The sequence below is a fragment of the Pseudorasbora parva genome, chromosome 10 (assembly GCF_024679245.1).
Source record: "Pseudorasbora parva isolate DD20220531a chromosome 10, ASM2467924v1, whole genome shotgun sequence".
NCBI classification, from domain to species: domain Eukaryota; kingdom Metazoa; phylum Chordata; class Actinopteri; order Cypriniformes; family Gobionidae; genus Pseudorasbora; species Pseudorasbora parva.
In genome coordinates, this window is record NC_090181.1 from 10321168 (window position 1) to 10335269 (window position 14102).

Sequence of the window (14102 nt, forward strand, 5' to 3'; positions counted from 1 at the left end):
TAAAAAACAAATATGTCAAGTGAAATCTGCTTTTGTTACTATTTTGCCCCTTCCTGATTTTTCCTATTGAACTGACTGTATTTAGCCTGTAAAATTTAATAGAACAATGGTAAATGTGTTAAACCACACCTTAACTCCCTTTCACACTGACCGCGATGCAGAAAAGCGAGGCAAATCGCAGAGGAATGGACTATTCACACCAAACCTTAAATGACTGATCACCTTCTGCTAATTCCCGCCTGTACGATAGGTGGCGCTGACACTAAGCTACTTTTGAACCACACCAGAAACAACCAGAAATGCACAAGAATCATGTGACTTTAATAAGTTAATGAATAAGATATTAAAATAAATGTACCATCGATTCCCATTTTTCTCTACAATTCATTGCTACACAACATCTTTTTTGTTCATGTTTTGACCTTGTGACTTTTATCAAAAAAGTTATCCGTTCTCAGAAACCAGCGATTACTAGAACTCCGTATCCATTATCTTCTTTTCTCAGGGAATACTTTGGTCTATTTTCCACCATAGACTGTAAATAAATATGGACGTAGTGTCCGTGACGGCACCCATAGCATTCCGAAGAGCCGTTCTGAAGCGTAAAGTAGAGATGAGCTGGCCATCTTGCCAGCGCGTCACGTTCTGATAACAAAAAATTGGCAAAGATGCAGGATTTGGGTGGAGCTTAGGCAACGCAATAACCAACAGACAGTGGATAAATGGCTATCCACCTGTCATTCAAAGGGACCACGCCCTTAATTATGCAGAACTTTAAGGCTTTATATAATGTCAATGAAAGAGTTATTCAAATATTCTCCTTCCTCAATGTTATTATGAAGGGCAATATTTGTTTTAGACCAAAACCACAATTTGTTCTAGGCTGTAAACGTTTTTTTTTTTCCTGCTGTAAAGGTAGGAATTTTAACATGGGGCTCAATGAGATCCTTAGTGGCCAGTTGATGAATTACAGTTTAAGTTACTTCCGTATTGGCTTCAGCAGAAACTGGGGGAGGTTGCTGCTTGCTTTCCACCATAGACTGTAAATAAATATGGACGTAGTGTCCGTGACGGCACCCATAGGATTCTGATAAGCCGTTCTGAAGCGTAAAGTTGAGACGAGCTGGGCGTTGCCATCTTGCGAGCGAGTCATCGCGTGTCACTCTCGGATCACAGAAAATGGGCAAAGAGGCGGGATTTGGGCTGAGTTAGCCGTATATGCCAAAACCACAATTTGTACCTGACTCTAAACATGTTTTTTTTTTCTGCTGTAAATTTGGGAATTTTAACATGAGGCTCAATGAGATTCTGCTCCCTTCAGGAGCCTGTCCCTAGTGGCCAGTTGAGAAATTGCAGTTTACATTACTTCCGAATTGGCTTCAAGAGAGATCGCAGGAGGTTGCCGCTTGCTTTCCACCTATTTTCTTTGGTGTTTTTACTCTGGTTTCCAAAACAGCTCTCTGCGCTAAAGCGCCACCAATCTTTTGTGCAACAGTAGCTGCTCCGGGCACATGATCCAAGGATCAAATCTAATTTGTCAGCCAGTTTCATCGCAAAGTGACGGGACAAAATCGACAAATCCTCGCTTTTCCGTGTAGCGAATGAAAAAGCGAGGCGAATCCCAGCAGAACAGACCTTTCACACAGAACGTGAAGCGACTTCTGCTAATTTGCGTCGCGAATGTTCACACCAGGTGTGAATAGCTTCACAGGGATCTATTGTTTCAATTCGAGCGCCATCACAACGATTATCCATGTCGAATTTCATTCAGTGTGAAAGGGCCCTATCTCATAATGTTAACTGATCTGAAAGAGAAAAGTGAGAGACAATCTAAACTAATATGACAATAGCGTTCCCTGTGGCAGTTCGTAGAATGTATTGCGTTATGACCATCAGGAAGCAGCGGTAAGAAGGTACACACGTGATTTCACTAAACATTTTATTTTCGTTTTGTGAACATTTGCGCGCACGACCGCCCACACAATGTTGACGACGCACCTTCGTGTTCATGCAGATGTAAAAAAACAAACAAATTAACAAAACAGTTTATGGACGTGACGGGTATAAAGCAACCTTTATGAAAAGCTTAGACTAGAGTATTTTTTGGCCCCTACTTTCCCATCAAATGTTTTTTCTTGTCACTCACACACGTGTCCTTACATGCGCTGCTGACATCAGCTCATGCATGTTAAATGAGCCCACTGTTTCCCTGACTTGTGGTACGGATGAATACATTAAAAAGCTCTCAAAGATTGATGAAGGTCCAGAAGCTCACAAGCAGAAAAAATAAAACAGAAAGGACGAGGGCAAATGCCTCTGAACAGCGAATGAATGATGTGGCCTAATAAAAAAGGAGGGAGGAGGAAGAATGTGAGGTGGGAAATGTAGAAGGTGAATTATTTAATGCACTTACAGGCCTGCCTTAAACTAATGAGTGCTTGCCGCTTTACAGGACAGGCCGCACTCCCAGGAGGAATCTGGGACGTAAAAAGAGCTTCAGCAAGAGTTTGGTCATTATTAAAGAGGTGTGTTTAGTGTCTGCCAAAGTGTTTATGTCTCTTGAGACCTCTTGTTTGCTTTATTCCTGCTGTAAAGTGGCGAACATCATAAACAGCCCAGCCTGCTGGATCTTTGATCTGGGTCAGGACAGGAGCATGTTGAACCCTAATGAGCCCTCAGTGACAGCAGTATTTCTCTGGCTTCTGTAAATACTAAAAGCGTTCTGACCAGTGTATCTGAGGGGGTTCCTTTGATCATTTTCAGTTGCAAAGCATCAACATGGCCTTAAAGATAGTTGAGAGATTTGAGCTGTGTTTCACTGAACATTGTACAGTGGGGTACCCCTTACAAAAAATAACTGCAGTATATTGAAGTAAAACTGCAGTAAAACTGCAGTACATTGAAGTAAAACTGCAGTACATTGAAGTAAAACTGCAGTACTATGTAGTATAACTGCAGCACAGTGTAGTATAACTGCAGTACATTGAAGTAAAACTGCAGTACTATGTAGTATAACTGCGGCACAGTGTAGTATAACTGCAGTACATTGAAGTAAAACTGCAGTACATTGAAGTAAAACTGCAGTACTATGTAGTATAACTGCAGTACATTGAAGTAATACTGCAGTACTATGTAGTATAACTGCAGTACATTGAAGTAATACTGCAGTATTATTGTAGTAATACTTCATATGTATTGCAGTAATACTGCAGTATACTGCAATATTGCAGTTTTTTCGTGTCCAAAAAACTGCATTTTTCTACATGTAACAAAAACTGCAGTATTACTTTAAAAAAACTGCAGTAATTTTTTGTAAGGGTATGACCCTAAACAAAACACTGATAACTAAGGAAGCTGTCACTAATATTACTGCACATACTTGTTGGTTAGGGGTTTGTTCACATCACTTACCCTAAATATTAACTTCAGTGTATAACTTATCCCTAACAAACATTTTCAAAGTCTTAAGCTGAAGATACACAGGGCAACTTTTTGAGCAATGTTGCTGAAAGATGTTGCTTTGGCACTTTCCCATTGAGAAAGGGCAACACATTTCTCTTTAGTTATCCACATGTGTTGCCCTTTCTCAATGTGAAAGTGCCAAAGCAACATCTTTCAGTAACATTGCCCAGCAACATTGCTCAAAAAGTTGCCCCGTGTATCATCAGCTTAAGTTGTCAATCAAAATATCCTTAGCAATACACTTAGCAACGCCGTAGAAAACACCCAAATCCCTAGCAATCCCCCACAATACCTAAGAAACACTAAGCAATGCCAGACAAACCATATAGAACACCCTAACAACCCCTTAGCAATCATTCAAAATACCCCAACACTTAGCAACACCTTAGCAACCACACATAAACATGAAATACTATAACAAACCCTTAGCAACCCCCTAGCAATCATTCAAAATACCTAAACATTTAGCAACGCACAGGCAACCACCAAAAATACCCTAACAACCAATTAGCAACACCCTAGGAACCACCCAAAATACCCTAACCAACACTTAGCAATGCCCTATTGAAATCACACAAATCATCCTTCCAAACATTTAGCAATGCCCTGGCAACAACCCAAAATACCCTAATATACATGTGATGCCCTGTACCCAAAACTTTTGCTAAAACCTTCTCAGAAGACCACATCAGCTGCTTAGCAACACCCTAGTGAGCACCCCGAGTACCCTTGCGTTGTGGCAGTTTTGCATGGGCAAGAATCAGTCACGTTTGTGATGATTTATTGTGAGGTAAAATGTAATGTGAAAGTATTTAGAAATGTAAATATCTATAGTGATGATAAATAACATGTGAAATAGAATAAGCGTTCCTTTAGTCTCATCTCTGCAGTGGTTTCTCTCTGTTCTCTCTGGACGGTGGCTCGTGTTTCATTGGAATTATTGCTGTGATCCTGCCATTGATTGGCAACCCAGCTCAATTCTCACATCAGAGAACGCTGAATCAATACGAGAGACTCCAGAGAGTTTGATTTTTGTAGGGTGAGTTCACATTCTCACACAGCAATGGGGAAATCTACGGCATTCAGGACGATGTCCTGTCAAAGCATATTCAAAGAACCATTAGAAGCATTAAAGGAATAGTTCAATCAAAAATAAATTTGTCATCATGTTGTTTATAGCTTAATTTATTCTGTGGAAAACCAGACTTTATTTTTTTTTTAATTAACAACCCCTCATTTTTGTTCAAACACTTTATATTTTTGCAATATAATCTGCAGAAGTTATTGACCAAGGATCCATATGCCCTCTCCTCACATGCCCGTCCACATGTTTGCTGGCGATTATCCCAGTGAGGGGTGTTGACATTGCACAAGGACATTTACTGTCATTTGTCCCAACAGCATTAGCTTCACATATAATGTACCCACAGTTTGCACTGGCTTTTGGACATGTAGGGAAAGCATGTCTTAATGAAAGTTTGTGAGCTAGTGAAACTGTGTAAGGTGACACCTCCAGTCGTGACTCCTGCTGTTTCACAGACTTAGAGTGTTGATAGCAATGTGACATCTATCACCAGTAGATTAGTCAGTATATGTGAGAGAGAGAGACATAGAAATGTTGTTCATTGTTTTGTGGCATGACAGTTCTTGGTGTCAGTGTCACACGTTGAGCATTCTTGGGGATCGTGACCCTTCACACGGTTCATGGGATCTGCGGTTTATGCAGTCTCGCATTACCGTTTCAATCAGCATCACAACTGGGCCTAAACAAATATCTTCCTAATATTTAGGTATCAAGCATTATGTCAGAGATTTCCAAAGGCTTAAAGGTGAAAACTCTTAACCTGAGAAGATGGGGAATGAAATAATCAGTAAGTAAAAAGCTGATCAATTTTTTGACAAATTTGATTTAGTGCCAGCAAAAATAATCTGTTTTATCAGTACTTAATTTGACAAAACTGCATGAGAAACAGGATTTGATCTCATTAGTCTAAGAGGGAAGAAGAAAGAAGAATAAAATTAGGCTTGGGGGACAAATAGAGCTGAATGTCATCCACAGCAGTGGAAATGAATACCAAATTTCCTAAAATATTACCACATGGTAATAAGAGGATATTAAATAAAAGAGGGCCCAAGATAGAGCCTTGAGGATCACCAGAGGTAACAAGGAATGGGACATTTTTAAGTTGGACAAATTGAGTGCGACCAGAGAAATAGGATCTATACCAAGTAAAATAGATTATAAAAAGAACTTGATGAAAAATGGTATCATAAGCCGGACCTAGCTCAGGCAGGATAAGTCCAGGATTAGCCGCCATCAATAGGTAACTTTTCCCATGGCAGTCTATGTGCTATAACGGACAGAAAGCAGACTGAAATTGTTCAAACAGATTGTTTTTAAAAGGTTAGCATGGACCTGACCTGCAACAATACTTTCAACTTTAAACTGCAACAAGGTAAACAGGCTTTAAACCAAGTGAGTGGGAAGTGGATCTAACTGACAGGTGGAAGACTTGGATTGTCGAAACAAGACATTTCATCAACAGTTGTCACATGTATAGTCTGTTTCCGTTGTTTTTGCACTTGCTACAAGTTCTTTTGTCTCTGTTTTCCACCATTTGTTTGTTACCATGGTTTCCCTCGTTAGTCTAGTTTAGTTCACCTGTGTCTTGTTAATGATCGCAGTTCTGTTTGCTATTTAAGTTCCTCTTGTTCAGACTTTCATTGTCCGGTCTTTGAGTTGAGTTGAGTTGAGTTGAGTTGTACAGTGGATCACGTTATTTTGGAAAATTAATCGCAGATGAATATGGCCAATTTTGGTAAGAAATGCCATTTGGTAAAAAGGTCAGAAAATGTGTTAACTAGATCACTGCTAACTTGAATGATCAATGCATCTGTTCTCACCTAACAGTTCTCACTAAATCTACACTGTAAAAAATATCCATAATTATGAAAATATTTTCACACACACAAAAAAAACATCACTTAGCATGATCTATAAGGGTTTTCTTTTTCTTTTTTTCTTTTTAACCAAAAAATGTCCTCACAAGGACATGGATTTCAGATATTGCCATCTTTGTGTGGATAGTTTGTCCCCATTACATTGGGTTTATCAGGACAGGACCCCCCCCCCCCCCCCCCCCCCCACACACACACACACACACAAACAAGTTCTCCCTGCTGTTCCACTCTGAAGTTACTCAAGACTGCTGACACAAGGTGGCACAAATTATGTCTTTTCCATAGGGGTCTCCAGTCTGTAGCAAACTGTTACAGCAGTTGACTGTCCTATCAGCACATCCCACCTACTACGCAAACATACACATATCGAAAACCTCACAGTCTCCTCATCCATGCATCCGTCCATCCCTTGCCTGGAAGCGTGGGAGGAGAAGGAACAGATGGAGACTGGGGAAAGAGATGGACATAGCAGGAACACCCAGTGAGGAGGAGAGGGGGGGGGGGGATTACGGGAAGGACTTTCTGTACTCTGTTTAAAAAAATGAAAAATCAATTGAAGTTAATTAACTTTATTTATAGCACACATAACAGTGGTGATTGTCTCCAAGCAGATTGACAAAGTGGCAGGACTAAATGCCCAAGTGAGCAACCAAGCAAAAAAAAAAAAAAAACTGCACTTAGACTGACAGGAATACATCCTGGCAAGGGCTGCTTGAGCTGAATATGGGGACAATAGATCAAAGAGAAGCTCTGCTGTAGTCCTGGGGGACAGCAAGACTCAAGGGAGAACTGGTCCTCAGACGAAATTCAACAGATCAATCTATGTTTGGGTTTTCACTGAACCTTTTTAGCAGCATGCAGTGAATTTTTGTGTGTGGCTATATAAGACGAATCATATAGAGTGGTGCATGCATGACGTCACTTTTGTAGCCAACCGGCAGTTTGCATCACTGGTTCCCTCGAGAAAAAATAAAATAGGATTTCCCCAAAGGCTTTTGCATTATCATAAAGAAACAAGCTCTGTGATCTATAAATGTTTATGATACATGTGTATTTGGTCCATCAAGATAAATGATCAGATAATTATATACCTAAATGCAGGTGGCAGTCTATATCAGACTAGTGTGTGTTAGTCTGCATGGCTTAAAATAACAAATAAAATATCATATTGAAGATGGTTGACACACATGCAAATAATAATTTTAGTCATGAAATAACAAAATTTGAGAAATATTTACGGATTTAAACACAGAATGTGCCAGTATATTTTTTATTCCCCAAGACCACTTTTATTTGCACTTAGGGTGCTTTCACATCTCTAGTTCAGTTCATTTGGTCCGAACCAAGGGCAAACAATTATACATTGTTGCATTTTTCAGCTTTTTTGGTTCCTTTTTACTGATTGCTTTGGTCCGAACCAGTTGAAACCATAGGTTGAAACGAACCAAAACGCAGGCACGTGACAACATCCACATCACTCATTGGCCATGGCGTATTTCCCAAACTGCTTTTCGATTGGTCAGAATTCAATTCCAACAGAAGAGGCAAAGCCAGCAAACTATAATAACACTATGGAGAGACGACTGCGCGGGCCAGTTTTGTCCCTGGCCATAATCTACTACACGGTGTGTATTTACCACAGTATGCAAACAAAACATTTATATAATGAAGCGCGGATGCGAAATGAAAACAACGCTCTAAGGCACTGCAGACGGCGAGCGCGCATTGCTCGTCACTTCAAGAGGGGGCGTGCATTAAAGGGGGGGTGAAATGCTGTTTCATGCATACTGATCTTTTTACACTGTTAAAGACTTGGAATCCCATACTAAACATAGACAAAGTTTCAAAAGTTAAGGTGGACGTTTGATGGGAGTATTTCTTTGTCAAAAATACTACTTCCGGTTAGTCATAAGTTTCGGCAAGTTTTTTGAGATCATGCGTCCCCTTTGACGTTAATGGGGGCGGAATTTCCTTGTATGGGCCTTACGGACAATTCTACCGGAAGCGCGTGAGAGAGAGAGAGGGAGAGAGCGAAAGCAACAGCCTACGCCCATCAAAGCGCTGGCTTGTAGGATGCTGGACAGGTGATGTGCACATAACAATGTCACCAAAAAAGTGCGTTTTTGGTTGCCAGACCAAGACAGTCCTGCACAGATTCTCCAAAAACCCCGCGTTAAGGCAACAGTGGATGTAATTTGCTTTTCCGGATCAGCAACTGAGTTGCGCGAATGTTTATATCTGTTCGCTGCATTTCGGTGCCGACTGTTTCATAAACAAGGCCCAGCTCGACACAGGATTTTTCGATCGCCTAATACTGAAGGATGGAGCAGTCCCAACGTTAGAACCGCAGGCGGTGAGTGAGACTGCTTCAAATGTCTGTGTTTTTGTCTGTGTTAGCCCAAACATGATCACGTATAGTTAATTGATCAATGGAGCATGCGATGTGTAGTGCGTTGCGTGTACATTTGTTTAGCTGGCCACTATATGTGTAACTTTATGTTTGTGTATTGTAAAAGCACTCCAAACAACAATACACAAAGAGGGGGGAAATATGTTGAACTATAAGCGCGCTTCTTCATTCAAATGCGCTACTATTCCGTGTCTTTCTATGTAAACACTAACTAGCCTGGTGCAAAACCAGTCCGCTTACTGTCTACACAAACCACGCGTAAACACACGTGCACAACTGCACTTCCCACATGTACACCTTCAAAGACAAAAATACGACGATATAATTCAAGGATAAATATGTAAATAACACAAGCCGCTAAGCATATTATATAGTTAGTGTATAACTTGTACCACATACAGACGTCCTGCTCTAGTCGTTTTTGCTGCTGCTCCTGTTCAACTTCAGCCTCTGGGTCTGATTCCGGATCATAGATGTATGGCTGTATCTGATTAAAAGCCATATTTTTATTTTGAATAAAGTTTTTTTCCCGCTGTTAGGGATGACGCACTCGACTCAACACAAAAGCAGCAGCGGGCACACGTCATTATTTAGCTCCGCTCACACGACACGCCCCCACCCGCTCGGCTTTTTTCGGAAAGACTCGGAACAGTGCATCTTTCTTATATAATTATAAAAAAAATAAAGACTTTTCGGAGATATGCAGGATGCAATGCTACTCTATAGGTACTCAAGATTGACATGACACTGACTGAAACTGAGTGTTTCACCCCCCCTTTAATAGATTGCCAACGATCTATCAGGTAATAATATCATGCACACAATGTCAGCGCAGCTAACTACGGCAGCTGGTTCAGTCCAAAAATGATCAGTACTTTTGCAGTTGGTTCTCTTCGAGGTCGGATCACGTTCTCACCACAAACAAACCGCTCCAGAGTTCGTTTGAAATCGTACCGAGACCACCTCTTCAAGGAGGTCTCCGTACGCTTGTTTGGTCCGCTTTTGGTGCGCACCCGAGTGCGATTGCTGCTTTCAGACCTGACCAAACGAACCGCACCAAAGAACTCTAGTACGATTCAACCGAACTAAATGAGGCAGGTGTGAAAGCACCCTTTGTTGTGTAATCCTAAATATTAAATGAAATGAATATTACATTAATATTAAATTTAATATTCAATTAAATTGATATTTAGTTCCGAGCTCCCAAAAATGACGTGAAAATGTCATCGATGTCTGACTGAAGACAAAAACCTTGTGCAAAGACTAGAAGGCTACCATTTGAATGTAATGCGAATTATGTTTAGGTTGCAATAGAACAGTTCTACTAACAACTACTACTAGTAAAACCAGTGCACAATTATTTAAATGTTTTTCGGATTTTTGTCATTACAGGCATAGGCTACGTACATATCAATTATTACAGGTGCTTGTCGCCGCCTCTTTCACTATCTTTTGGAACGGCGTGATGGTGAGTAAATAAAAAAATAAAAATAATTATAAATTATAATAGGTAATATTATTTAAATGAGAAGATCAGTCGTGGCATATTGCCGCAGGCAACTCGTGTTTTTCCAACCTTCTACACGTGAAAGTGAACTGAACGGCAGTCAACCCCGTTACTTCCCACCTGTGAACTTGTATTAATTAGCCAGACCCACATCAAGATGTTTAGTCTGGAAACTCCCCATTGACAGGGCTCAATCTGAGGGGCGGATAAACGGTTGTCTTTCAAACTCCCTCTGCACGCCATAGGATAGCGCTACAACTAAACCTATGGATTAAACACTCGCTGTATCCGGTCGGCAAAACTCACATCTTCCCTTCTTAAGAATGACTTCAGTGCTGTTCTTTGTTCTTTTCTCAGAGAAAAGCTTAACTCCAAGTCTTCCAGAGTCGCGGTCAAAGCTGATTCGAAAGACCGCCATTCGCCAGTTTCTGTGTTTTTTACTAGAAGCACAAGCGCAACTCTGGTCATTAGGTTAAGCCCCGCCCACCAACTCTGTACGATGTAATTGGCCTGACCAGAGTTTGGTTTTTACAGCTCAGAAGTGAATTGAGAGTTGCTGGACGATACTCGCGGCAGATTAGATTTGCCGCCGGGTGCGTCTAGATTTATAGGCTACATACTAGTTCTAGATCGATGTACGCCCAGTTATGCCACATGTAGCCTGCATAACAACAACAGCCCCTACAAATGCGCTGTTTATGAAAGTCATACACGGTGAGAATATAACATTGAAATCAAATTAATAATAACAATGATACCAAATAGGCTACATTTCCAAATATACAAATAACCTAAAATAAAAGGTATAACAGCTACTCTGGTCTTGCCTCATGTGCTCGTAGCACACGTAGCCTATTACATACCCTGACGAGCACTAAAAATGTAACAACGTGTCAGTTCTACGCGGAACTAGGCTAAGCGCTGTATTGTGCATTGCTGTATTGGTCTTTTTGAAGAGGTGTATGTCTGGTACAACACATCGCCTACGACGCTACGGCGTAGGCCTACACTTGGGCTTTAAGCCCCATAGCCTATAGTCCGCCTTGCTTTGTTTAGCCTACATCTTTTCCTGGAACACTACAAAGTCGTGAGTCGTGGTTTGAAGTCCTAACTTACGGGCTCAAAAACCTGCCTGGAACGCAGCATTAGTCAGACACACCATCCAAGTTATTTTGAGATCCAAACATGCTGCTCAATGTGACCTGTCCTAACTGTGCAAAGTGTGCATGCGTTTGACAATATCAATCAACAACACAGCCCTTACTCTCCATTTGTGGGTGTCGGTGTGTGTGTGTGTGTGTGTGAAGCGTGAACGGCAAACCTTTGTGCTGTTTGATAGTGTGTGTTTACGTGGTTGTGTTCAGTTTCTCCTGTTACAGTAATGCAAGCCTATATTCTTTCAGTGGCCAGTGTGTTGCTGGCCTGCAGTGTATGTGCGTGTGAAATATTAATGCAGCGTTTCACTTCAGCATCATTTAACCCCACAGTGCAGCCTGTCAATCAATAAGCCCCGCTCACTTTCTGTTCGGCGGTGCGGCAGGGCAGGGGACTCCCTCATAAACACAGACAGTAAAGCGCGAGGTGGAACAGTTCAAATGCTGATGGCTGCATTCTTAAACTGCCCACTCGCTATACACTGACTTGATCTCATATTTCATTCCCCCGCTGTGCATTTTTCTTCCGCCATATGGGCTTTCCCACCTCGCACACACGGCTTTCCCAGACCACTCTAGAGTTGTGCCAAACGCTCATACACAGACAGTACACAGTGCGCACTGACTGATTTCAACTCCAGTGATGCATATCAGAACCTTCAACACGTGCACGAACTGGACAGACGAGTGTGTGACACTGACTGGGCCCTGTATTGAACGATCTGAGCGCATAGCCCCTAAAGCACATGGAGCAGATTCACTTAGGTCGTTTCCGAATCCACTTTTGCTGGTTTAACAAGGGAAAAAAAGGACGAAGATGCCCATGGGTGAGCAAATGACCATTGAGTGCATTTGCTATTTAAACAACGTGGCGCTACACATGAAAATGATAACGGGCTGAAACTAGCAAAAAGCACTTTTTTTTGAGTCATTGAGTCATACACATAAACTGTAAAAAAAAATATATATATATATGGGTGTAGTGTCCGTGTTGTTACCCATATAGGTTTCTGAAGAGAGTTTTGGCCCTGTCCCAAATGGTACACTTCATGTGCACTTTCGGCCTTGTGGGCTAACAATGGCCGCTGCGTGCACGTGTCCGTTAAGTCCACAAAACCGTAGGGTGTCCCATTCGTCATTTAAGCTTTAAGAAGAGTGCTCATGAGCGGCACCATTGCGGCTGCCATGCGTCCTAGATGCACACTTCAGTGGAGGCCGCAAGTTTACGAGCTATACAGAGGACTTATACCCGGTTTAGGGTGCCATTTGAGACAGGGCCTTTGAAGCCTCACATCTGGCCGTTGCCATCTTGGTGGCGCGTCACCACGCATCACTCCCAAGGGGGTAATCTAGCGCTCGGAAAGCGTTCCACCCCTAGGGGCTGCCATTGCTAACCAAGCCATCACCTGCTGTTAGCATCCCATTGACTCCCATTCATTTTTGAGTCACTTTGACAGTGAATAACTTTACATCTGAGACGTTTAAAGACTCCATTTGTCCATTGTTTATTTCTAAAGAAACACGACAATGTATAAAAGGCTCCGTTACCTTGTATCTTACACTATCGCCCCGCAGAAGCTGTTTTTGTAAAAATAGGCTAACGATTGCGTCATAACCAACGCGACCCTGTCGCACAGTTGAGAAATTACCGTATAGACCTGAGGAGACGCTCGCAGGCAATCTTTTACTGTCTATGAGACAGTCGGGGGGACGTGGAGACATAAAGTCTGATAAAGTCAAGGGGGAAGAATGGGGAGAAGCCCATAGTGAGCCAAAAGCAACGGGAGAAAATATTTAAACAACGTGATTCAGCTTTTACTTTCCACATCTACTAGAAGACCTACAGCTGTCAGACAGGAGGCTCACGTCACATCTACGTCGTCAAGCTCAGTCTGAGCCTGCGCAGTTCGCTCAGCCATCAGGAAGTGAGTGCTCCTATACTGACATCACTTAACGCCGTAGAAGTCAATGGGATCGCTCGGTCCATTTCTTTTACTGTCTATGATCACTCCCGGATAACAGAAAATGGGCATTGGGCAAAGAGGTGAGATGTGGATGGAGATGAGGTGATGTGATGACTAATAGACAGCAGACAAATGGCAATCCACTTCAAAGTGGCCACGCCCTTAATTATGCAGAATTTTAAGGCTTTATTCAGTGTAAATTAGTTATTTAAAAAAAATTCACCCCCCTTGCAGTTGTCATGAAGGACAAAATTAGCTTTATAGACCAAAACCACAATTTATATGTAAACATGTTTTTTTTCTGCTGTAAAGTTGGGCATTTTAACATGGAGCTCAATGAGACTGCTTCATTATGGAGCTTGTCTCTTGCAGCCAGTCAATGAATTGTAGTTTAATTCACTTCCGTATTGACTTCAAGAGAAACTGGGGGAGGGTGCCGCTTGGTCACGCCTGCCGTTGCATTGCGCCGTGTGTATGATAGGGCCCACTGTGTGCACGCATGCCTTGACAGATGATAAAGAACAAGAGGTACTGGATACCAAGAAATCTTTTTTTAAGCAACATGGATAGATTTTTACTAAGGTTTAAAGCAGTCGGACTACTATTATCGCAAAACAAAGCCAAAGTTTCGCTGGAGAAAATAA